The sequence below is a fragment of the Lithobates pipiens genome, unplaced genomic scaffold, assembly GCF_037356315.1.
Source record: "Lithobates pipiens isolate NorthernLeopardFrog02 unplaced genomic scaffold, aLitPip1_a1.2 Scaffold_16, whole genome shotgun sequence".
Taxonomy (NCBI): Eukaryota; Metazoa; Chordata; class Amphibia; order Anura; family Ranidae; genus Lithobates; species Lithobates pipiens.
The window spans coordinates 429806160-429831626 of NW_027507748.1; positions in this window are offsets into that span (position 1 = coordinate 429806160).

Genomic DNA, 25467 nt, shown 5'->3' on the forward strand with positions numbered 1-25467 from the left:
GAACAGTGATTGCATCATGTCTTCTTCTCTCTCTCTAACTGTAATCAGCCTACATTTCCCATGAATACTTGGGATGGGAGTGAATCGGGGAGGTACACTAGGCTTGTATATGTAAATGTGAACTTGCCCACTTCAACATAAATCATACCTCTCATTCTGCAACCAGCAAGACATATGTAACACACATGTTAGGTATGATAGGTTATAGCCTTATAAATGCAAAGCATTTTAATATAAATGCCAATGAGTGCAACATGTCGGTGTCCACCAGTGCCGACTGACAGGGACCACCAGAGCCAAATGTCAGGGACCACCGCCAGTGCCGAATGTCAGGGACCACCACCAGTGCTGAATGTCAGGGACCGCAAGTTGAACTGGATGGACCACTGGATTGTGGTTGAACTGGATAGACTTGTGTCTTTTTTTCAACCTGACTAACTATGTAACTATGTATATAAGTGCAGTATGTCCATCCCACCAGTGCAGCTTGTCAGGGACCACCAGTGCAGAGTGGGGATTATTATTAGAAGATCGCTTGTATGATATAGGGATCTCCCACGGTGTCAGGTACTGTATATGAGAACACTGAGCGCTCAAGTCCCGCCTCCCTCCGGTATTATGATTGACAGCGCACTGTAACAATACCAGAGGGAGGCGGGACATCAGTGCTCGGTGTTCTGATATACTATACCTGACAAAGCGGGACATCCCTGCTGTGTCATACAACTGATTTCTAATAATAATCCCCGCTCTGCACGGAGATATTAGGTGGGGGGGGGGCGCCGGCAGTGCGGTGAGGAGGGCGGTGCCAAAGGGACAATGGAGGGCAGATTGCTGGTAGGGAGGAGGAGGAAGGGAGGAGAAAGGAAGAAAGAGGAAATCTCCTCCATGGGCAGCACAGACCGGGGGCTGTGAGACCCCTTCCGCCCACTACAACATGCTCTTTCAGAGACCTACAAGGGGGTGTGTCAGACCACTGGCTGAGCTCAGGAGAGAGATAGAAGCCAGCAGTCTTACAAACGGGATGTCAGCGGGCATTAACGGTTTTTCAGCAAGTTCAGCAGTCTATTACAGAGGACCTACAGAGCTCAGAAAAACATGGTGAAGGTAGGAGATCAGCAACAAGGACATGGGGAAAAAAATTGCCTGGAGTTCTGCTTTAAGAGACAGGAGCTTTCCTATTGTTAGGAATAGGTGTGTGTGTGTGTGTGTGTGTGTGTGTGTGTGTGTGTGTGGTGATAGGTGGTGCTGCCTTTCCACCTAGAGAGTGACCACTGGTGGTGACTAGCAGTGATATCTTAATTGGACTTCTGGGTGGTGTGGGCTAGGATAATAAATCCCAATAGTTGTCGACTAAGAAGTTGTCTAAACCTTTTAAGTGAATCCACCGAAAATGAATAGTGATGTCAGCAAAAATAAAACAATATTAGTGTACAAATTCATACAATAGAGTATTGGTACTTGTGTTAACCGATACCTCCTCACTTATGTATAAAGTGCTCAGTACTTAATATATTATAAGTGTTGCATAATAGAGATTTATATATGCATATGAGATCCGCTTGGCTAGAGTTATATGGAGTACATCAAGAAAAAATTCTTATATGCTATAATGTGAATAAAAGTGCAGAAAAAGTCTCTTGGAAAAACACAGTCCTAGTTAATAATGCAAGCCTTTAGATTCAGTTTATAGTACTAGTTGCTCAAAAACCAATCCAAAGTGACTTTTGCTAAATCCTGTGCCAGCAGTATAAAGTGACGGTGGTGCTCCCCTTGAGTTCCCCACTCACCAGATATCCAAATCTCTGCAGGGGTAAACCGCATAAAAGTGGGGGCCTTTATCTAGGGCCGTCTTCCTCTTTAATAGATCCAACCTTTAAGATGTCACGATTTGATGTTCCTACTGGTGATGGCCGATGTTGGGACGGTGTGCCAGTTTCTGGATGTATACTTCTCTCCTGACGTTTTAGGCTCTCTGTATATCTTTTTGTTTCTATTTTGTACTGTTCTTTCATATCTTGCTTGCAGGGTTCCTATTTTCCATATTTTGTCTGCTTTATTGTATTCTTTTAATTTAATTTCTGTATTTCATTTCCTGGCAGAATTTATGATTTCTTGGCCATTTTTCAGAGATGAAAGATTCAAGGGTCTGGTGTTTATGGTTCATGGATCTAACCTTTTGCCTTTGCTTGAGTTTCTATGGCCCAAACTGTCACCCAGTTGTGGGAGCCTCTACAGTTTAGTCAGTCTGAGTTGTATGTTTGTAACAGGGATAATCGAGGGCTTGAAACCCGATACAAGTCTTTTCTTCGATGTCTGTGCACATACAGTATCTTGTAAAAGTGAGTACACCCCCTCACATTTTTGTAAATATTTTATTATAGCTTTTCATGTGTCAACACTGAAGAAATTACACTTTGCTAAACTGTAAAGTAGTGAGTGTACAGCTTGAATAAGGCTACATGCCCAGGGACGTTTTAAAAAACGAGCTACAAAGCTAGTACCGACGCCAGGAAAAAAAGCGGTGTTAAAAACACGTTTTTTTTTGTGCTTTGCATTGGCGTCAATACCTGTTTAGCCACGTTAGCTTTCAGCTGCGTTTCTCTGTCTCTTTTCAAAATCAATGGTTCCCTATGGGAGCCCATTGATTCGAATAGAAGTCTCACCAGAAGACTTGCGGTGCGACTTAAAGAGAATCTCACCGCTCCAGGAACACATACACACACACAGATAATGAACTCCTCTCTCAGCCCGGGGGCCATAGGTGCAGGCAATTGCCAATAGCAATAAACGAAAGTAAACTCTGGTCTGGTGGTTCTGGCCAGCTCAGTGGATTGCTTTAAGAAGGGCCTGGATTATTTCCTAAGTGTACATAATATAACTGGGTACTAGTAGGTAAAGTTGATCCGGGGAAAATCCAATTGCCTCTCGGGGGATCAGGAAGAAATTTTTTCCCCTGCTTTAGCAAATTGGATCATGCTCTGCTGGGTTTTTTTTGCCTTCCTCTGGATCAACTGTGGGTATAGAATTGGGTATATGGGATTGTATGATATTATTATATTATTATTATTTTATTTTTTTGTGGTTGAACTGTATGGTCTTTTTTAAACCTGACCAACTATGTAACTATGTAACTCTGGACTGCCGCACTCTTGAGAGAAATCGGCTTTCTTTATTTTACAAAAATCACATCAAAAAGTAAAGAACACAGCAGACAAAAGAGCTGACGTTTTGCACTAGCAGTAGTGCTTATAAACCCCGAAAGCCGAGTATGCATGTCTGCATACGCTTGGCAGAAATGGGTTAAATATATGCCAATATAAGTCATTGCACACGGCAGACCCAGCATTACACCAGGAGATCACGGTGAGTCAACATCAGAAAAATAACAGAGGGAGAAGACCCAGCAAAAGAGCAGAAGATAGAGAATAAGAACCGGAGAGGGGAGAAGACCCAGCAAAAGGGCAGAAGATAGCACAGAGATAGAAGAGCCAAAGCTGCTTTAATAAAATACTTTAAAACCTGTGTAGTGCGTTAATTTTTTACATTTTTATTTAGGTGAATAGGGGTACAATGCACCTCATACTCGTTCACCTAGGGTGGGGGGGGGTACTTGTTAAAGGAGACTTCCAGATTACGATAAGTCCCTGTCTGCAGACCCCGATAACCACCGTGCAAGAGTTCTCTGGAAGAGTACCTTGTCCTCATGGGGACAAGGTGCTTTGGGGTGGGGGCCACAGGAGGGCATGTTGAGGGCATGTGGCCTGGTATGGTTCAGGAGGGGGTCACTCACTCGTCCCCCCTTTCCTGACCTGCCGGGCTGCATGCTCAGATAAGGGGCTGGTATGGATCTTGGGGGGAACCTCACGCAAAATTTTGTTGGGGTTCCTCTTCAAGTTTGTCAGCACACAAGTCGCACTGCAAGTCGGATCATCTTGAGCCGACTTCTGGTAAGACTTCTATTCAAATCAATGGGTTCCCATAGGGAACCACTGATTTTGAATAGAGACAGAGCAATGCGGGGCGGTGCATAACGCTGTGTATACAGTGTTAAGCCTCGTTAAATTGTGTTTAACACCTTTTACCGGCATCTGGCATTTTTACAGCTCTACTGCTGGAGCCTTAGCACACACTGGTCCTGGGGTTTTTTTTTTGATTTTTTTTAAACGCCTATGCCACTTACAGCTCAAACGCTATGGAGGGCATGAGCTTGCCACTGGAATCCTCTTCCACTCCTCCATGGTTACATCATGGAGCTGGTGGATGTTGGAGACCTTGCACTCCTCCACCTTCCATTTGAGGGTGCCCCACAGATGCTCAATAGGGTTTAGTTCTGGGGACATGCTTGGCCAGTCCAAAACCTTTACCTTCAGATGCTTTAGCAAAGCAATGGTCGTCTTGGAGGTGTGTTTGGGGTCGTTATCATTTTGGAATACTGCCCTGCAGCCCAGTCTCCAAAGGAAGAGTATCACCCTCTGCTTCAGCATGTCACAGTACATGTTGTCATTCATAGTTCCCTCGATAAACTGTAGCTCACCAGTGCCAGCAGCACTCATGCAGCCCCAGACCATGACACTCCCAGCACCATGCTTGACAGTAGGCAAGACACACTTGTCTTTGTACACCTCACCTGGTTGCGGCCACACACATTTGACACCATCTGAACCAAATACGTTTATCTTTGTTTCATCAGACCACAGGTCATCGTTCCAGTAATCCATGTCCTTAATCTGCTTGTCTTTAGCAAATTGTTTTCTTTCTTGTGCATCATCTTTAGAAGATCATTCCCCCTGAGACAACAGCCATGCAGACCAATTTGACGCAGTATGAGGCGTATGGTCTTAGCACTGACAGGCTGACCCCCCCATCCCTTCAACCTCTGCAGAAATGCTGGCAGCACTCATGCGCCTATTTCCCAGCGACAACCTCTGGATATGACGCTGAGCACGTGAACTTCTTTGGTTGACCATGGCAAAGCCTGTTCTGAGTGGAACCTGTCCTATTAAAACACTATGGTCTTGGCCACCATGCTGCAGTTCAGTTTCAGGGTCTTCAGAGGAAACATGCTGCAGTTGGTGCTTGAAACAAGAAGCAATGGTAAACGTGTCCACCGTAGTTCTTTTATTACTAAAAATACTGTATTTATTGGCATATAACATGCACTTTTTCACCCTGAAAATCGTGTGCAAATAGCGCGTGTATGTTATACACCGATACTTACATTTTAGCTGCCAGGGAGGGGGCGAGATGAACGCTTTTAGATTACATACAGTGTGAATCTCCCGTTTACTTGGTGGCCTCTGTAATAGGAAGTCCTGTCTTTTGGGCCACCATTGGACCACTGTTCTGTCTATCATAGGAGATTCTCACTGTATGTAATCTGTCGGCACTCTTCCCACCCTCCTCCCTGACCTCTCTAGGGTGCAGATGGGCATTGAAAAGGCTGCACTGATGGCAATGTTGAGGCTGCTGTACTGAAGGCAATGGTGAGGCTGCTGCATTGATGGCAAAGGGTGAGGCTGCTGCATTGATGGCAATGGTGAGGCTGCACTGATGAGGCTATAGATGGACATTGATCAGGCTGCATTGATGGCAATGGTGAAGGCTGCAGATGGGCACTGACCCTTATTTTGCTTCAAAGTTCCTTATTTAAAATGTAAATTTTTCTCCTGAAATTTCTCTCTTAAAATGAATGTGTGTATTGCACGTCGATAAATACGGTAGCTTCCTGCAGTAATGTATGTGTATTACTATATCATGATGTTACATTTCTGTCTTTTTAAAAGGGTACATATGCTTACCGATTATGATTTCGCCAATCCCCTTTGAAGCATACCAATTAGTCAAACCATCTTTTTTTTACTTGTATGCTTTGCATGTCACTTTGTGCCTTAAATGCGTTTCCATTTAAAAATGGGAAAATGCCCAATTTTTGTAAACTAATCAAATAAGTCTGTTAATTGAATGGCATGTCTCCTCCTATTTGTTTGGTTATAAGTGGTCTGGAGTGCAGGACCAATGGAAAGAGAGAGGGTTGCATGAGATTCAAGGGCACAGTTATATCTATATATATATGCTTTTGGACCCAGAAGCTCAGGAGGTCCAGCACAATTTGGAAACGCAATGATTTATGCAGGTGGCAATAGCATCTGATAAATATTTGGATAACATAAAGCCAGTGGCAAAATGTTTTTTATCTTAATGCAGAGAATACATTCAATTAAAACATTTTTAGCTTTAGAACCACTTAAAGGAAGGAAACAAGTCATTTTCACTGACTCTATATGTGATGGCCTTGAAGAAAGATACCTGTAAAGGTGTGCACAATTCATCAGTTTAGGGGAGACATGTGAAGATCAATAGAGAGATATCACTGGAATGCCCTTTTAGGGTATATCAGATATATGAATATCAATGAAATCTGCAGTCCAACTTTTATAGCTACTCAACATTTCAAGAGTTTACCAGTCTCATGACACTTAAGCCTGGTACACATTTTTCTATTTAATCCAGCAAGCTGAACAAAAAACTGACAAATCGCTGTACCAGCACAAGCAATGTTGGTGCCGCAATTTCCCTCCGGTGTGCCTTCATATTCTGACAGAGAGACGCCCTCTGCCCACCACTGGCTATAGTCACTTATTAGATGCTGGTTTTCCATCATGTACCTTCGACAAATATCGGTTGTTAAAATTTATTTCCAGAATTTGAAACCCAAAATCAAAATTCCTGGTCTTAGAATGCCATCTGATGGACAAGTACGATCACCATTTAAATAAATATTATGGTAAATTATAGACATGCCCTCCAATCAAATGTGGGTAAATATTCTAAACTATCCTTTTAGACTGGTCCTTGAATAAGGGAATTTTGGGCATAAGAGGGGAAGTTTTGAGAGAAAATGGACTGTCAGACACTCATTGACACTCACTGGTCATAACGGATCATCATACAAATGCTCATCTGATTATCATCTCGACTTTCCATCATGAATACAGACTCTTCATACCAGATTAGATTTATTTTGAGCCGCCATTGCAAATCCATAGGGTTTGGTCCTATAATCCACCAGCGCTATCTTTGCATGGTAAAGCATAAATAAATCTCTCCACTGTGAAATTTCATTGAATTTCTGAATCTGACTGTATTTGGGCCTTCTTGATTATGTGTGATAGACTTTTGGCATTAAATTATATTCAAAGGTTTCATCAAAACATAACGAATCAAAGTAATTAAGATGAGCTGTGTCAGTGTAACTTGCATAATGCAGGAAATTTGAGGACATAGGCCTGACTGAAGTGGACCATGTTGTCTACCAGCATATTCTAAATTGCTTGTATACCTAGATGCTGGTGACTATACCTTAATAAGGTGCTTGATGATAGCTAGCAGGTAATATGTCCTTGATCAGAGTAACACAAATGGTGCAAATACCAGTTTTCTTTTTCCATCGTAAGCATTGTCATCATTAGCTCTATATCAATCACGTATGGCTATCCCAAATCTGGGTAATTCCCTAGGCCGTGCAGTTTGTATAAAGCAATACAGTCTATCCAAAAACAAATGCCTGTGTGATTGATAGTTTTCTACATTACCACTTCCTTTCGCTATGCAGGGATACTGGCCGGTATTTCCTGTGTCTCCAATGGATAAGACAACTCCACCGCGTCCTCATCCGCCGGGGAATGATCAAAAGCAGGACGCTGCTTGATGTACCATGCAGAGTATTTCCGGATTTCGGCCACCCGCAGCAATATAATCAGGACAATAGCAGTTCAGTATGTACGAGCTAGGCACTGAAATTTCGCAGTTCTCCACTTCCCATGGTTGGGGGATTGCTCTGCTGGCGTCTCCGTGCCGTAGTTACGTCGATGCATTTCGCAACGTCATGTCACGTAGCTTCAACTTGGTCAGTTTTCTGGCTGTACTGAAAGTCTGCCTGTTCTCCAATGATCATACTTGTGTTGACATGCCTCTCTGCACAGCCATACAGTGGAAAGATCAGTGTACTGCTGTTTCTTTGCCCCCATCTCTCTAAGTCCCTTATGCAGCTGAGAACAGAGATTACATGATTACTTAATAAAAAAATGTATTTTTAGTGTGATATATAAAAAAAAATAATGAAAATAGTACCACTTAAATGCCCCATCAAACCTGTGTCAGCTGGATCAGCATGTGAAAACATTGGTGCAAGACAGACAGAATCAACTTGTCAGGTTCCAGTAGACTTCAACAAAATGGTGTCCGTCTGCACACAGACACTGACTCCCTGTTGCACAAATGTGAATGAGATGGGTAAACGATGGCTTCAGATCCTGTTCTCTACCTGTAGAGAACTTCTCAGACACATTTTGCCTTTTTCGGAGCTTAATCATACAACTCTCCAGCCCTTCCTGAACACACTGCCTTTTGCTACAGCAAAATAATTAGAATTTTGACTCGTCAGTCCAGAGCGCTTGCTGCCATTTTTCTGCACCCTAGTTCCTATGTTTTTGTGCATAGGACATGGAAACAAGGCTAATTGACTTAACAATGCATGTGCACATTCCGTTTGTACATGAAGGGCTGGAAAGTGGTACAATAATCATTGTTTGCAGGCAACAGTGAAACATGGTGAAGGTTTTCTGTAATTGTTCTGCAAATGGAGTTGGGGGTTTGGTCAGGATCAATGGTTTTCTCAATGCTGAGAAATATAGGCAGATATGGCCATACCATCAGGGAGGTGTGTGATCGGCCCCAATTTTATTCCACACATGCAGCCTTAGTCATTAAGAACTATCTTTAGCATAAAAAAGAACAAGGAGTCCTGAAAGTGATGGTATGGCAGAGCCTTGATCTCAACATCACTAAGTCTGTCTGGAATTACAAGAGACAGAAGGATTTGAAGTAGCCTACATCCACAGAAAATCTGAGGTTAGTTCCACAGGATGATTAGAACCTACCTGCCAATTTCCTCCAAAAATTGTGTGCGAGTGTACCTAGAGAGATTTATGCTGTTTTATGCTCATTTACTTTCCATTTTGTTAATTGATAAAATTCAACTATTGCTGAGGTTTTATTCCCAGATAAGCACTTGGCAGTCAGACACACAGCATTTCACAGTCAGTCAATTCAAAGATCAAGCTGTGAATGCCTTTTTGCAGTTTATTTGCTAAAAAAGAACTGGGATAGGGTGAGCCTTGGGATACAAAAAACTTCTAACAAAACAGTAACTGAGGACTCAGATGCGGATCTGCTCCTTCAGGGTGAGATTAATTTAATATGAAGGGTAACTAAATTTGAAACAGGGACTCCTTAACAATAGTATAGTCCTGGATGTACCGTATGGAGGTCTCCTGAATTTTGCAAGGAGAAAGAGACTCTAGATTCCATATGGCAGCTACTCCTTGTGCCTTGGATACTGTAATACCACCTGCTATACCAGACAGCTTCTGTACTTGTTGCCTGAGACCTAGATTCTCTGTAGAGCCCTCTGGATTAATTCAGGATGCTTAAGCCAGAGGCACCCTAAGCTCTAATTGGAACTGAGACCTCAAAATGATTTCTTCAGTGTTGCAAGTAGACTCCCAGGGATGCCGCAGCCATCAGGCTGAGTCTTACTCCCCCAGGAACAAGAAAGCTGTTCTAGGCCCCAGCCTATTTATACCCCTCCCAGTCCCCTGCTGGTCACTCACTCTCCTTATCAGGAATTGGCTTAAAAGGCATGAATATGCAAGCCAGGGTCAACTCTGCCACCCACTATATGCCAGAGTTCAGTGAAATGCAGGAGGAAGAAACTGAGCCTGTACCAGCAGAACCTAGATAAGACACAAATAAACTATTAGGCCAAAACCTAAATTTACTTAACATATACACACGCACATGTATTGCCTTCAATTTCTATTTGAAACTGAATAGGTTGTTTAGTTAGGGTTCACATAAACTTTAAGGGTCTTGCACCCTCCTCCTTGCACCCTCCTTTACCCAGAAAACACCTATTCAACTGAACTTCATCTACAGATGCATGCTTTGTCTTAAGTATTTGCTGCTTTGTGTTCATATAAGAGGAACAATTATGTAAATGAGAAACTCCATTTTAATAAACAATTCTGTCTGCTTGCAATATCATAAAAACATTGTTGAAGGACACATCTGAAAATGTCATTTTTAAGTACATATATTTTTCTAGAAAAAATATAGACTTTTTGCTTGGGTTTTGAAATGTTTATTAGGCTATTTTTCTTCTTCATCTTCAAACTTGAAAAGCATATTTTCTTTCAAAAAATGCGAAAATTTTGCATGTCAAATATAAACTTTTTAAACTTTAAAAACATGTCCTTATTGGAACAGAATTTCAATGAGTCAAATAACAGTAAAATGCAGATTTGGCCTTTTGGTAAAAAAAAAATCAAGCTTTCATCATGTATACTGGCACAAAGCTCCTGTGCAAATAAAAAGAATATATTTTAGGGAAATTACATTCAATTGCCATGACTTTAAATATAAACATCTTTGAATTTGCAGAAAAAGAATGACATTCAAGAAACTTTATAAGTGAAAGCTAGTTCACAAACACAACGGGGTAGAAAAGAAGAGACATTGCCAATAGCACCCAGATTTTATTCTCCATGCCTTATAAATTAAGATTATTGAATGAAAGCAAAAGATACTGATGCCAGCCACAGGACAAGGTCATAAACCATTAAGGGAGACAATGCCCAAGTGCATATGCATACGTATATAATTTAATATGTGCTACCTTTCCTGCTACTAGCCCTTCATATAGAGTATATAGCCAGGGCTGGTGCAAGGATCTTTGACACCCTAGGCGAAACCTAATTTTGCCGCCCCCCCACCCCCCCCCCAGCTGCGCCCCTGACTCCACTTTACCCTGCCCTTGCTACACATGTGACCTATCTGACCCCTACACTGACCCCCTGACACATAACTAATCCACCTGACTCCTACTTCCTGCACTACTCACATCACACTGACCGACCTACCTGGCACCTACACTAACCCACCCGACACCTACACTGGCACCTACACTGACAATTACACTGACCATCACACTCACACTGACACCTACACTGACCATCACACTGACACATACACTGACACTGGCCATCACACTGATCATCACACTGACACATACACTGACACTGGCCATCACACTGACCATCACACTGACACATACACTGACACTGACACATACACTGACACATACACTGACCATCACACTGACACAGACACATACACCGACCATCACACTGATACATACAATGACCATCACACTGACACATACGCTGACCATGACACTGACACATACACTGACACATACGCTTAACATCACACTCACACATACACTGGCCATCACACTGACACCTACACTGACCATCACACTGACACATACACTGACCATCACACTGACACCTACACTGACCATCACACTGACACATACACTGACACATACACTGACACATACACTGACCATCACACTGACACAGACACATACACCGACCATCACACTGATACATACAATGACCATCACACTGACACATACGCTGACCATGACACTGACACTTACACTGACACATACACTGACACATACGCTTAACATCACACTCACACATACGCTGACCATCACACTGACACATACGCTGACACATACACTGACCATCACACTCACACATACACTGGCCATCACACTGACACCTACACTGACCATCACACTGACACCTACACTGACCATCACACTGACACCTACACTGACCATCACACTGACACCTACACTGACCATCACACTGACACCTACACATACACTGACACCTACACTGACCATCACACTGACACAGACACATACACCGACCATCACACTGACACATACACCGACCATCACACTGATACATACACTGACCATCACACTGACACATACACTGACACAGACACATACACCGACCATCACACTGATACATACACTGACCATCACACTGACACATACGCTGACCATCACACTGACACATACACTGGCACTGGCCATCACACTGACACATACGCTTACCATCACACTCACACATACGCCGACCATCACACTGACACATACGCTGACACATACACTGACCATCACACTGACACATACACTGACACACGCTTACCATCACACTCACACATACGCATACCATCACACTCACACATACACTGACCCTCACACTGACACTGACACATACAGTTCAGACCAAAAGTTTGGACACACCTTCTCATTCAAAGAGTTTTCTTTATTTTCATGACTATGAAAATTGTAGATTCACACTGAAGGCATCAAAACTATGAATTAACACACGTCCAATTATATACTGAACAAAAAAGTGTGAAACAACTGAAAATATGTCTTATATTGTAGGTTCTTCAAAGTAGCCACCTTTTGCTTTGATTACTGCTCTGCACACTCTTGGCATTCTGTTGATGAGCAGGGCCAGATTAAGAACATCATGGGCCTGGTGCTGAGGATTTTGGTGGGGCCTTTTATAAACAATAAATAAATAAAAATGCAAACTATTTTTTGTGATAACAAATTAAATTAAAGAGAGAGAGGGAGGATGAGAGAGAGAGAGAAAGGGGGTGAAAGAGGGGTAAGGGAGGGAGGATGTGAGAGAAAGGGGGGGTGAGAGAGAGAGGATGGGAATGACATCAACGCAGCCTGGCCAAGGCAAGTGACCGAAGGCACAGAACCCAGAAGGAAGACCGGGTGAAGATGGAAGTGCCCGGGGCCCCGCCGGTTGATCACAGCACAGCACTGGAGGGCTCAGTCTGACAATTTAAGTGTACCCTAATGTGCTAATATGCTGTGCATACTTGTACATTATGGCATAACCTACCCCAGGGCCTCTAAAAAGTCGTAATGTTAGAAAAGTTTACTACCGCTTTAATATCACAAGCCTCTCATGGGGCCCCCTACTGACCCTGTGGCCCTTGGGCAGTGCCTAAGTGCATAGTTGTCAACATTTCAAAAATATTTTCAGGGACGCTTTTCTTTACAAGTGCTATATTTATAGTAGCTGACATCCCCCGTGTTCCTCTATACATCACAATAGTAATTACAAAATGAAATAAGTACTAATAATGGGGCGGAACAAATATGAGGACTGTGAGGTTTCCTTTAGTTGAACTGACAAAAGTGCCCATTCTAGAGCTGGTAACATTGAGGATATTCAGTATAATTTTAAAGAACAGTTTTTGTGGGTAAGAGGCATAGGGGAGGAGTATGGATGGTATACAAGTGGGAAGTATGTGCAGGTGAGGGAGAGGAATGTGGAGGGTCTAACAGTGGGCACTATGTACACGAGAGGAGTGCAGAGGGTATGGCAGAAGGCACTTTGTACAGGAGAGGAGTGTGAATGGTATGACAGTGGGCAGTATGCACAGCAGAGGAGTGTAGAGGGTATGACATTGGGCACTATGTATAAGAGAAGAGTTTGGAGGGTATGACAGTGAACAATATGTATAGGAGTGTGGAGGGCATGACAGTGGGCACTATGTACAGGAGAGAAGTGTGGAGAGTAGGACAGTAAGCAGTAATTACAGGAGAAGATTGTGGAGGGAGGGTATGACGTGGGCACTATGTATAGGAGAGGAGTATGGAGGGTATGACAGTGAGTAGTATGTACAGGAGAGGAGTGTGGAGAGTATGACAGTGGGCGCTATGTATAGGAGAGAAGTGTTGGAGGTATGACAGTGGGCACTATGTATAGGAGAGAAGTATGGAGGGTATGACAGTGAGTAGTATGTACAGGAGAGGAGTGCGGAGGGTATGACAGTGAGTAGTATGTACAGGAGAGGAGTGCGGAGGGTATGACAGTGGGTAGTATGTACAGGAGAGGAGTGCGGAGGGTATGACAGTGGGTGCTATGCATAGGAGAGAAGTGTTGGAGGTATGACAGTGGGCACTATGTATAGGAGAGGAGTATGGAGGGTATGACAGTGAGTAGTATGTATAGGAGAGTAGTATGGAGGGTATGACAGTGGGCAATATGTACAGGAGAGAAGTGTATGACAGTGGGCACTATTTACAAGAGACAATTCTCGAAGTCAATCTTTTTTTTTTTTTTTTTTTTTTTTTGGCAAATGGGCCTATCTTGAGAAAGGGGCCTGGAGCTGCAGCTCCAATAGCCCCTATGTTAATCCGGCCCTGTTGATGAGCTTCAAGAGGTAGTCACCTGAAATGGCTTTCCAACAGTCTTGAAGGAGTTCCCAGAGATGCTTAGCACTTGTTGGCCCTTTTGCCTTCACTCTGCTGTCCAGCACACCCCAAACCATCTCGATTGGGTTCAGGTCCGGTGACTGTGGAGGCCAGGTCCTCTGGCGCAGCACCCCATCACTCTCCTTCTTGGTCAAATAGCCCTTACACAGCCTGGAGGTGTGTTTGGGTTCATTGTCCTATTTGAAAAATAAATGATGGTCCAACTAAACGCAAACCGGATGGAATAGCATGCCGCTGCAAGATGCTGTGGTAGCCCTGCTGGTTCAGTATGCCTTCAATTTTGAATAAATCCCCAACAGTGTCACCAGCAAAGCACCCTAACACCATCACACCTCCTCCATGCTTCACGGTGGGAACCAGGCATGTAGAGTCCATCCGTTCACCTCTTCTGCGTCGCACAAAGACACGGTGGTTGGAACCAAAGATCTCAAACTTGTACTCATCAGACCAAAGCACAGATTTCCACTGGTCTAATGTCCATTCCTTGTGTTCTTTAGCCCAAATAAGTCTCTTCTGCTTGTTGCCTGTCCTCAGCAGTGGTTTCCTAGCAGCTATTTTACCATGAAGGCCTGATTCACACAGTCTCCTCTTAACAGTTGTTCTAGAGATGTGTCTGCTGCTAGAACTCTGTGTGGCATTGACCTGTTCTCTAATCTGAGCTGCTGTTAACCTGCGATTTCTGAGGCTGGTGACTCGGATGAACTTATCGTCCGCAGCAGAGGTGACTCTTGGTCTTCCTTTCCTGGGGCGGTCCTCATGTGAGCCAGTTTATTTGTAGTGCTTGATGATTTTTGCCACTGCACTTGGGGACACTTTCAAAGTTTTCCCAATTGTTCGGACTGACTAACCTTCATTTCTTAAAATAATGATGGCCACTCGTTTTTCTTTACTTAGCTGCTTTTTTCTTGCCATAATACAAATTCTAACAGTCTATTCAGTAGGACTATCAGCTGTGTACTGTATCCACATCCTGCACAACACAACTGATGGTCCCAACCCTATTTATAAGGCTTGAAATCCCACTTCTTAAACCTGACAGGGCATACCTGTGAAGAGAAAACCATTTCGGGTGACTACCTCTTGAAGCTCATCAACAGAATGCCAAGAGTGTGCGGAGCCGTAATCAAAGCAAAAGGGGACTACTTTGAAGAACTTAGAATATAAGACATATTTTCAGTTGTTTCACAATTTTTTGTTCAGTATATAATTCCACATGTGTTAATTCATAGTTTTGATGCCTTCAGTGTGAATCTACAATTTTCATAGTCATGAAAATAAAGAAAACTCTTTGAATGAGAAGGTGTGTCCAAACTTTTGGTCTGTACTGTACACTGATCATCACACTGACACATACACTGACACATACACTGACCATCACACTGACACCTACACTGACAATCACACTGACACATACACTGACACTGACCATCACACTGACACATACACTGACCATCACACTGACACCTACACTGACAATCACACTGACACATACACTGACACTGACCATCACACTGACACATACACTGACACTGACACATACACTGACCATCACACTGACACAGACACATACACTGACCATCACACTGATACATACACTGACCATCACACTGACACATACGCTGACCATCACACTGACACATACACTGACACTGACACATACACTGACACATACACTGACCATCACACTGACACAAACACTGACCATCACACTGATACATACACTGACACATACACTGACACATACACTGACCATCACACTGACACAAACACTGACCATCACACTGATACATACACTGACACATACACTTAACACAAAAAATCTCTATCGTATGTGGCGGTTAGTATTATTCTATTGAACAGGAGTACATATGTATATCCACACACGTGTGCATGAGCACACGCGTGCGTTTCCGCATAAGATGCGACACTTGCAGTCGCCTCTCTCCCTCCCTTTTTTTTTTTTTTTTTTTTTTTATTTATATAATTTTTTTTTTTTTTTTTTGGGGGGTGGAGCTTTCTGACCTGCCTGACCTGGGGTGGAGTTTTCTGACCTTTTCTACCTCATGGGCTTAGAGGCCTTTTTATATATATTTACTGGCAGCCTCCAGCGAGAGACCATTGCCCTCTTTGGCTCTGAAGAAAGGGGGTCACTCCCGAAACGCGTTAGCCATTTCCGTAGAGGTACTCATCAAATTCCTCGGACATCTGGTCTGGAGTCGCCAAACGTTTGGTGCGATGGATTTATTGTATTGATTTTGCCTGTGATCAATACTCGTTTGTGAGTAGCCATTTTGCTATTTGATTCAATTTTAAATAAAGCTGTTTTATGGTAATGCACTAGGTCAGTGCGCCTTCCCCTTCTTTGTATTCTCTCTTTTTAGTATTTGAACACCCAATGTTCTAAAGGAGGGCTGCAAGACGTAGTGACTACACCATTTTCAAACTGTCTATATCACATCTAAAGACCAAGAAACCAGAGCGCAGGAGAATTTGCTGTTTTTGTACATACACTGACCATCACATTGACACATACACTGACACATACGCTTACCATCACACTCACACATACGCTGACACATACGCTGACACATACACTGACCATCACACTGACACTCACACTGACACATACACTGACCATCACACTGACACAGACACATACACTGACCATCACACTGATACATACGCTGACCATCACACTGACACATACACCGACCATCACACTGACACATACACTGACACATACGCTTACCATCACACTGACACATACGCTGACCATCACACTCACACATACGCTGACACATGCACTGACACATACGCTGACACATACACTGACCATCACACTGACACATACACTGACACACTCTTACCATCACACTCACACATACGCTTACCATCACACTCACACATACACTGACACTGACACATACACTGACCATCACACTGACACATACATTGACACATACACTGATCATCACACTGACACATACACTGACCATCACACTGACACATACATTGACACATACACTGACCATCACACTGACACATACACTGACCATCACACTGACACATACACTGACCATCACACTGACACATACGCTGACCATCACACTGACACATACACTGACACATCACACTGACACATACGCTGACCATCACACTGACATATACGCTGACCATCACACTGACACATACAATGACACATACACTGACCATCACACTGACACATACACTGACCATCACACTGACACATCACACTGACACATACGCTGACCATCACACTGACATATACGCTGACCATCACACTGACACATACACTGACACATACACTGACCATCACACTGACACTGACACATACACTGACCATCACACTGACACATACACTGACACTGACGCATACACTGACACATACACTGACCATCACACTGACACATACAGTGACACATACACTGACACATACGCTGACCATCATACTGATCATCACACTGACACATACACTGACCATCACACTGACACATACGCTGACACATGCACTGACACATACGCTGACACATACACTGACCATCACACTGACACTCACACTGACACATACACTGACACATACACTGACCATCACACTGACACAGACACATACACTGACCATCACACTGATACATATGCTGACCATCACACTGACACATACACCGACCATCACACTGACACATACACTGACCATCACACTGACACCTACACTGACACATACGCTTACCATCACACTCACACATACGTTGACCATCACACTCACACATACGCTGACACATGCACTGACACATACGCTGACACATACACTGACCATCACACTGACACATACACTGACACACTCTTACCATCACACTCACACATACGCTTACCATCACACTCACACATACACTGACACTGACACATACACTGACCATCACACTGACACATACACTGACACATACGCTTACCATCACACTCACACATACGCTGACCATCACACTCACACATACGCTGACACATGCACTGACACATACGCTGACACATACACTGACCATCACACTGACACATACGCTGACACACTCTTACCATCACACTCACACATACGCTTACCATCACACTCACACATACACTGACACTGACACATACACTGACCATCACACTGACACATACATTGACACATACACTGACCATCACACTGACACATACACTGACCATCACACTGACACATACATTGACACATACACTGACCATCACACTGACACATACACTGACCATCACACTGACACATACATTGACACATACACTGACCATCACACTGACACATACACTGACACATCACACTGACACATACGCTGACCATCACACTGACATATACGCTGACCATCACACTGACACATACACTGACACATACACTGACCACCACACTGACACTGACACATACACTGACCATCACACTGACACATACACTGACACTGACACATACACTGACACTGACGCATACACTGACACATACACTGACCATCATACTGATCATCACACTGACACATACACTGATACATACACTGACCATTACACTGACACATACGCTGACCATCACACTGACACATACGCTGACCATCACACTGACACATACACTGACCATTAAACTGACACATACGCTGACCATCACACTGACACATACGCTGACCATCACACTGACACATACGCTGACCATCACACTGACACATACGCTGACCATCACACTGACACATACACTGACCATCACACTGACACATACGCTGACCATTACACTGACACATACGCTGACCATCACACTGACACATACGCTGACCATCACACTGACACATACACTGACACACTCTTACCATCACACTCACACATACGCTTACCATCACACTCACACATACACTGACACTGACACATACACTGACCATCACACTGACACATACACTGACACATACGCTTACCATCACACTCACACATACGCTGACCATCACACTCACACATACGCTGACACATGCACTGACACATACGCTGACACATACACTGACCATCACACTGACACATACGCTGACACACTCTTACCATCACACTCACACATACGCTTACCATCACACTCACACATACACTGACACTGACACATACACTGACCATCACACTGACACATACATTGACACATACACTGACCATCACACTGACACATACACTGACCATCACACTGACACATACATTGACACATACACTGACCATCACACTGACACATACACTGACCATCACACTGACACATACATTGACACATACACTGACCATCACACTGACACATACACTGACACATCACACTGACACATACGCTGACCATCACACTGACATATACGCTGACCATCACACTGACACATACACTGACACATACACTGACCACCACACTGACACTGACACATACACTGACCATCACACTGACACATACACTGACACTGACACATACACTGACACTGACGCATACACTGACACATACACTGACCATCATACTGATCATCACACTGACACATACACTGATACATACACTGACCATTACACTGACACATACGCTGACCATTACACTGACACATACGCTGACCATCACACTGACACATACGCTGACCATCACACTGACACATACACTGACCATTAAACTGACACATACGCTGACCATCACACTGACACATACGCTGACCATCACACTGACACATACGCTGACCATCACACTGACACATACGCTGACCATCACACTGACACATACACTGACCATCACACTGACACATACGCTGACCATTACACTGACACATACGCTGACCATCACACTGACACATACGTTGACCATCACACTGACACATACACTGACACACTCTTACCATCACACTCACACATACGCTTACCATCACACTCACACATACACTGACACTGACACATACACTGACCATCACACTGACACATACACTGACACATACGCTTACCATCACACTCACACATACGCTGACCATCACACTCACACATACGCTGACACATGCACTGACACATACGCTGACACATACACTGACCATCACACTGACACATACGCTGACACACTCTTACCATCACACTCACACATACGCTTACCATCACACTCACACATACACTGACACTGACACATACACTGACCATCACACTGACACATACATTGACACATACACTGACCATCACACTGACACATACACTGACCATCACACTGACACATACATTGACACATACACTGACCATCACACTGACACATACACTGACCATCACACTGACACATACATTGACACATACACTGACCATCACACTGACACATACACTGACACATCACACTGACACATACGCTGACCATCACACTGACATATACGCTGACCATCACACTGACACATACACTGACACATACACTGACCACCACACTGACACTGACACATACACTGACCATCACACTGACACATACACTGACACTGACACATACACTGACACTGACGCATACACTGACACATACACTGACCATCATACTGATCATCACACTGACACATACACTGATACATACACTGACCATTACACTGACACATACGCTGACCATTACACTGACACATACGCTGACCATCACACTGACACATACGCTGACCATCACACTGACACATACACTGACCATTAAACTGACACATACGCTGACCATCACACTGACACATACGCTGACCATCACACTGACACATACGCTGACCATCACACTGACACATACGCTGACCATCACACTGACACATACACTGACCATCACACTGACACATACGCTGACCATTACACTGACACATACGCTGACCATCACACTGACACATACGCTGACCATCACACTGACACATACACTGACCATCACACTGACACATACACTGAACATCACATTGACACATACGCTGACACATACGCTGACCATCACACTGACACATACACTGACCATCACACTGACACATACACTGACCATCACACTGACACATACGCTGACACATACACTGACACATACGCTGACCATCACACTGACACATACGCTGACCATCACACTGACACATACGCTGACACATACACTGACCATCACACTGACCATCACACTGACACATACGCTGACACATACACTGACCATCACACTGACACATACACTGACCATCACACTGACACATACACTGACCATCACACTGACACATACACTGACACATACGCTTACCATCACACTCACAGATACACTGTCACATACACATACACTGACACTGTCACTGACCATCACACTGACACATAGCTGACCATCACACTGACACATACACTGACCATCACACTGACACATACACTGACACATACACTGACACATACACTGACCTACCTGACTCCTAGTTCCTGCATTACTCACACACAAACTCCCTCCATACAGCTCAATGTAGATCAGGGAAGAACCACCTTCCTCCTTACCTCTGCTCTTTGATGCTTCAGCGACCATAATCAGGGCCTCTCCTCAGCACTGGGTGTGCAGAATTGTTCAGGAGTCCATGCCAGCGGCGTCCACCCGCTCCGCCTCCACGATGTCCCGCCGGGGCCAGGCCAGCGCTGTCCACCCACTCCACGATGTCCCCGCTGGGGCCAGGCCAGCGCCGTCCACCCACTCCATGATGTCCCCGCCGGGCGGGAGGTCAGCTGACAGACCTCTCAATGTTCCCATCTTCGCCGAGCCCCGCCCCTCTGCTGCACTCACAGATACACACAGCGCCGCTCCACAGGGACAGGCTGGAGCAAAGGAGTCCCGGAGCGACGCTGTGATCACAGCGGGGCGCTCAGCAGGAAACATGGGGGATTGGTAGCGCCGGCGGCACACCATGGGGAACGAGCGATCGGGAGAGGAGAGCTGAGCTCACACTGGAAAGAGGCCGTGGTTGCGCCCTAGTTGGTAGTGCTGCCTACTTCGCCTAGTGGTAGCGCCGGCCCTGTATATAGCCACTGTGAAGATCTATTTGTCCTTTCTTGTTTATGACCAGGTATCAGGTGTCAGGCTACCAGACAAAATGCTTACTTGGTGGAGGCAGCTAGCAGAAATATGAGGCAAGCCTACTGCTACTGTGCTATCTTCCAGCAGTGTTTAAGGCCGGGTTCACACTAGCTGTGGCTCACATCCAATCCGCATAAGTGTGAACCCAGTCTAAAGGTTTCAGCTTTCAAAAATCCTGAAATCCACATTAGGATGAGAAAAATTAAGAGTTTATATTCACCCAAAATCATGTTCGGTAAAATGCATTAACCGCTTGCCGACCCCCTCACACCGATATACTACGGCAGAAGGGGTCGTACAGGCAGAATCACGTACCTGTATGTTGCTCATTAAGAGGTGGCCAGCGGGCACGCGCGTGCACCCACGGCAAGTTCCGTGAGTTGGGTTCCGAGGTCTCGATCACCGCGGGGATACCCGCAAACACCTCATGGGGAGGAAGAATGGGGAGATGCTAATGTAAACAAGTATCTCCGGATTTGGATACAAAAATATTTCCCAAGCTTTAAACATCCCAAGGAGCACTGTGCAAGCGATCATTTTGAAATGGAAGGAGTATCAGACCACTGCAAATCTACCAAGACCTGGCCATCCCTCTAAACTTTCAGCTCAGACAAGGAGAAGACTGATCAGAGATGCAGCCAAGAGGCCCATGATCACTCTGGATGAACTGCAGAGAACTACAGCTGAGGTGGGAGAGTCTGTCCATAGGACAACAATCAGTCGTATACTGCACAAATCTGGCCTTTATGGAAGAGTGGCAAGAAGAAAGCCATTTATCAAAGATATCCATAAAAAGTCTTGTCTAAAGTTTGCCACAAGCCACCTGGAAGACCCACCAAACATGTGGAAGAAGGTGCTCTGGTCAGATGAAACCAAAATCAAACTTTTTTCCCACAATGCAAAACGATATGTTTGGCGTAAAAGCAACACAGCTCATCACCCTCAACACACCATCCCCACTGTCAAACATGGTGGTGGCAGCATCATGGTTTGGGCCTGCTTTTCTTCAGCAGGGACAGGGAAGATGGTTAAAATTGAGGGGAAGATGGATGCAGCCAAATGCAGGACCATTCTGGATGAAAACCTGTTGGAGTCTGCAAAAGACCTGAAACTGGGACGGAGATTTATCTTCCAACAAGACAATGATCCCAAACATACAGCAAAATCTACAAAGGAATGGTTCACAAATAAACGTATTCAGGTGTTAGAATGGCCAAGTCAAAGTCCAGACCTGAATCCAATCGAGAATTTGTGGAAAGAGCTGAAAACTGCTGTTCACAAACGCTCTCCATCCAACCTCACTGAGCTCGAGCTGTTTTGCAAGGAAGAATGGGCAAGAATTTCAGTCTCTCGATGTGCAAAACTGATAGAGACATACCCCAAGCGACTTGCAGCTGTAATCGCAGCAAAAGGTGGCTCTACAAAGTATTAACGCAAGGGGGCCGAATAATTTTGCACGCCCCAATTTTCATTTTTTTATTAGTTAAAAAAGTTTCAAAAATCCAATAGATTTCGTTCCACTTCACAATTGTGTCCCACTTGTTGGTGATTCTTCACAAAAAATAAAAATGTTGTATCTTTATGTTTGAAGCCTGAAATGTGGCAAAAGTTTGAAAAGTTCAAGGGGGCCGAATACTTTCGCAAGGCACTGTATTCTTTATTCTCTCTTTTGTCTTCTCTCCTCTCTTTTCCACAGCCCTTCTAAGTGTAATGGACAGCACGGTTCCCGCAGAAGAAGCGGTCCGTCAAAATCACACCGCTGGCTCTCCTCTTCCAGGTCCAGGCACCACGGTTCTCAGTCTAGTTCCAGACACCACAGTAAAGACACTACTCTCCACCCCTCATCTCACCCGCCCCTTGTCTCATCCCAGCAAGGTGACAGGAAAAATCATGTTGGTGTGGGGCTCTGGTCTCTGGTGGCATATCCCTCTGTGACGACACGTCACGTCACTTTCGGTACACACAGAGGGAGCCTGGAACGCAGGTGGAGTGTGCGCCATGAACCGGCCCCTCTATACACTGTGTGTTTTTTTGTGCTGATACTTAGTGCAGTGGCTTTTACGGTATGAAAACACACTAACCTTTGTTTTTAAAGTTTTATGTTTAATAAATTTTACGGAAATACTGCACTATGGGAGGATTATCTCTTTCTTTATGAGGATACATCTGGGCAAATCCTGTATATTCCCTGAAGTATATGATTGGTGTGGATTGTCTCGGGTATACTAACAGCTGAAGGAGCCAGACAAGGTGTCATTGCTGTGAAAACGGACCCGCTCTCAGGAATAGCTGTCATATATGCCTATTACCCCTGTAGGGGTACGGGAAGTCGGTGAGTGGGGACCCTGGAAGGGAAGCACAAGAGTCACCTATATTGTTTGAGCACAAAAAGTCACCAATTATCGCAACTGTTGCTGTGAATTTAATGCTTGGGGCACATTTTGGAATTTTTGATCACTTTGGAGCTTCACTCTATATATATATATATATATATATATATATATATATATACCATAATTGTTATGAACTTGATCTTAACGAACTGGACTATTTATATATAATTTCTGGATTATTATTATTATTCTGTGGACTTTCGGATATGGTTTGGTTCTTTATGGCTCACTAATTATTTACTCATGAATTTATTGATTAAGTGAGGGGTTATTTATTTATTATATTAATTTTCTTTTTTACCTCATATGGCTCACATTGCACTTTTGATTTGTTTCACATAGTATCTGATAATATGCGTGCACTGTAGGAATATTTTGGTACTTTTATTAATGTCAATGTAACATCTTTATTTACTTTTTGAAATTAGGCTCACTCTGACATGTCAGATGGGAGCTCGTCTTCTCCACTTTCGGCACGTCTGGATGGCCTCAATCCAGGACTTCTTGACCGTCAAAATGGTCTCCTCAGGTCACACCTAAGTTTTCAGCAGCACCACTGCCCCCCCCAGGCTCAGATTCATCCATACGTCTCTTCCTCATTCAAAAGAAAAAAAGAGAAGCAGATCCTATTAGCCTACATAAACTCTTTATTGGAGCAAGGTGCAGCTATTCCTGTTCCAGTTGGCTAGCAAGGCCAGGGCATGTATTCTCCTCTGTTCATAGTACAGAAAGAGAACGGCACGTGGAGACCGGTTATAGATTTGACCCATCTCAACCACTTC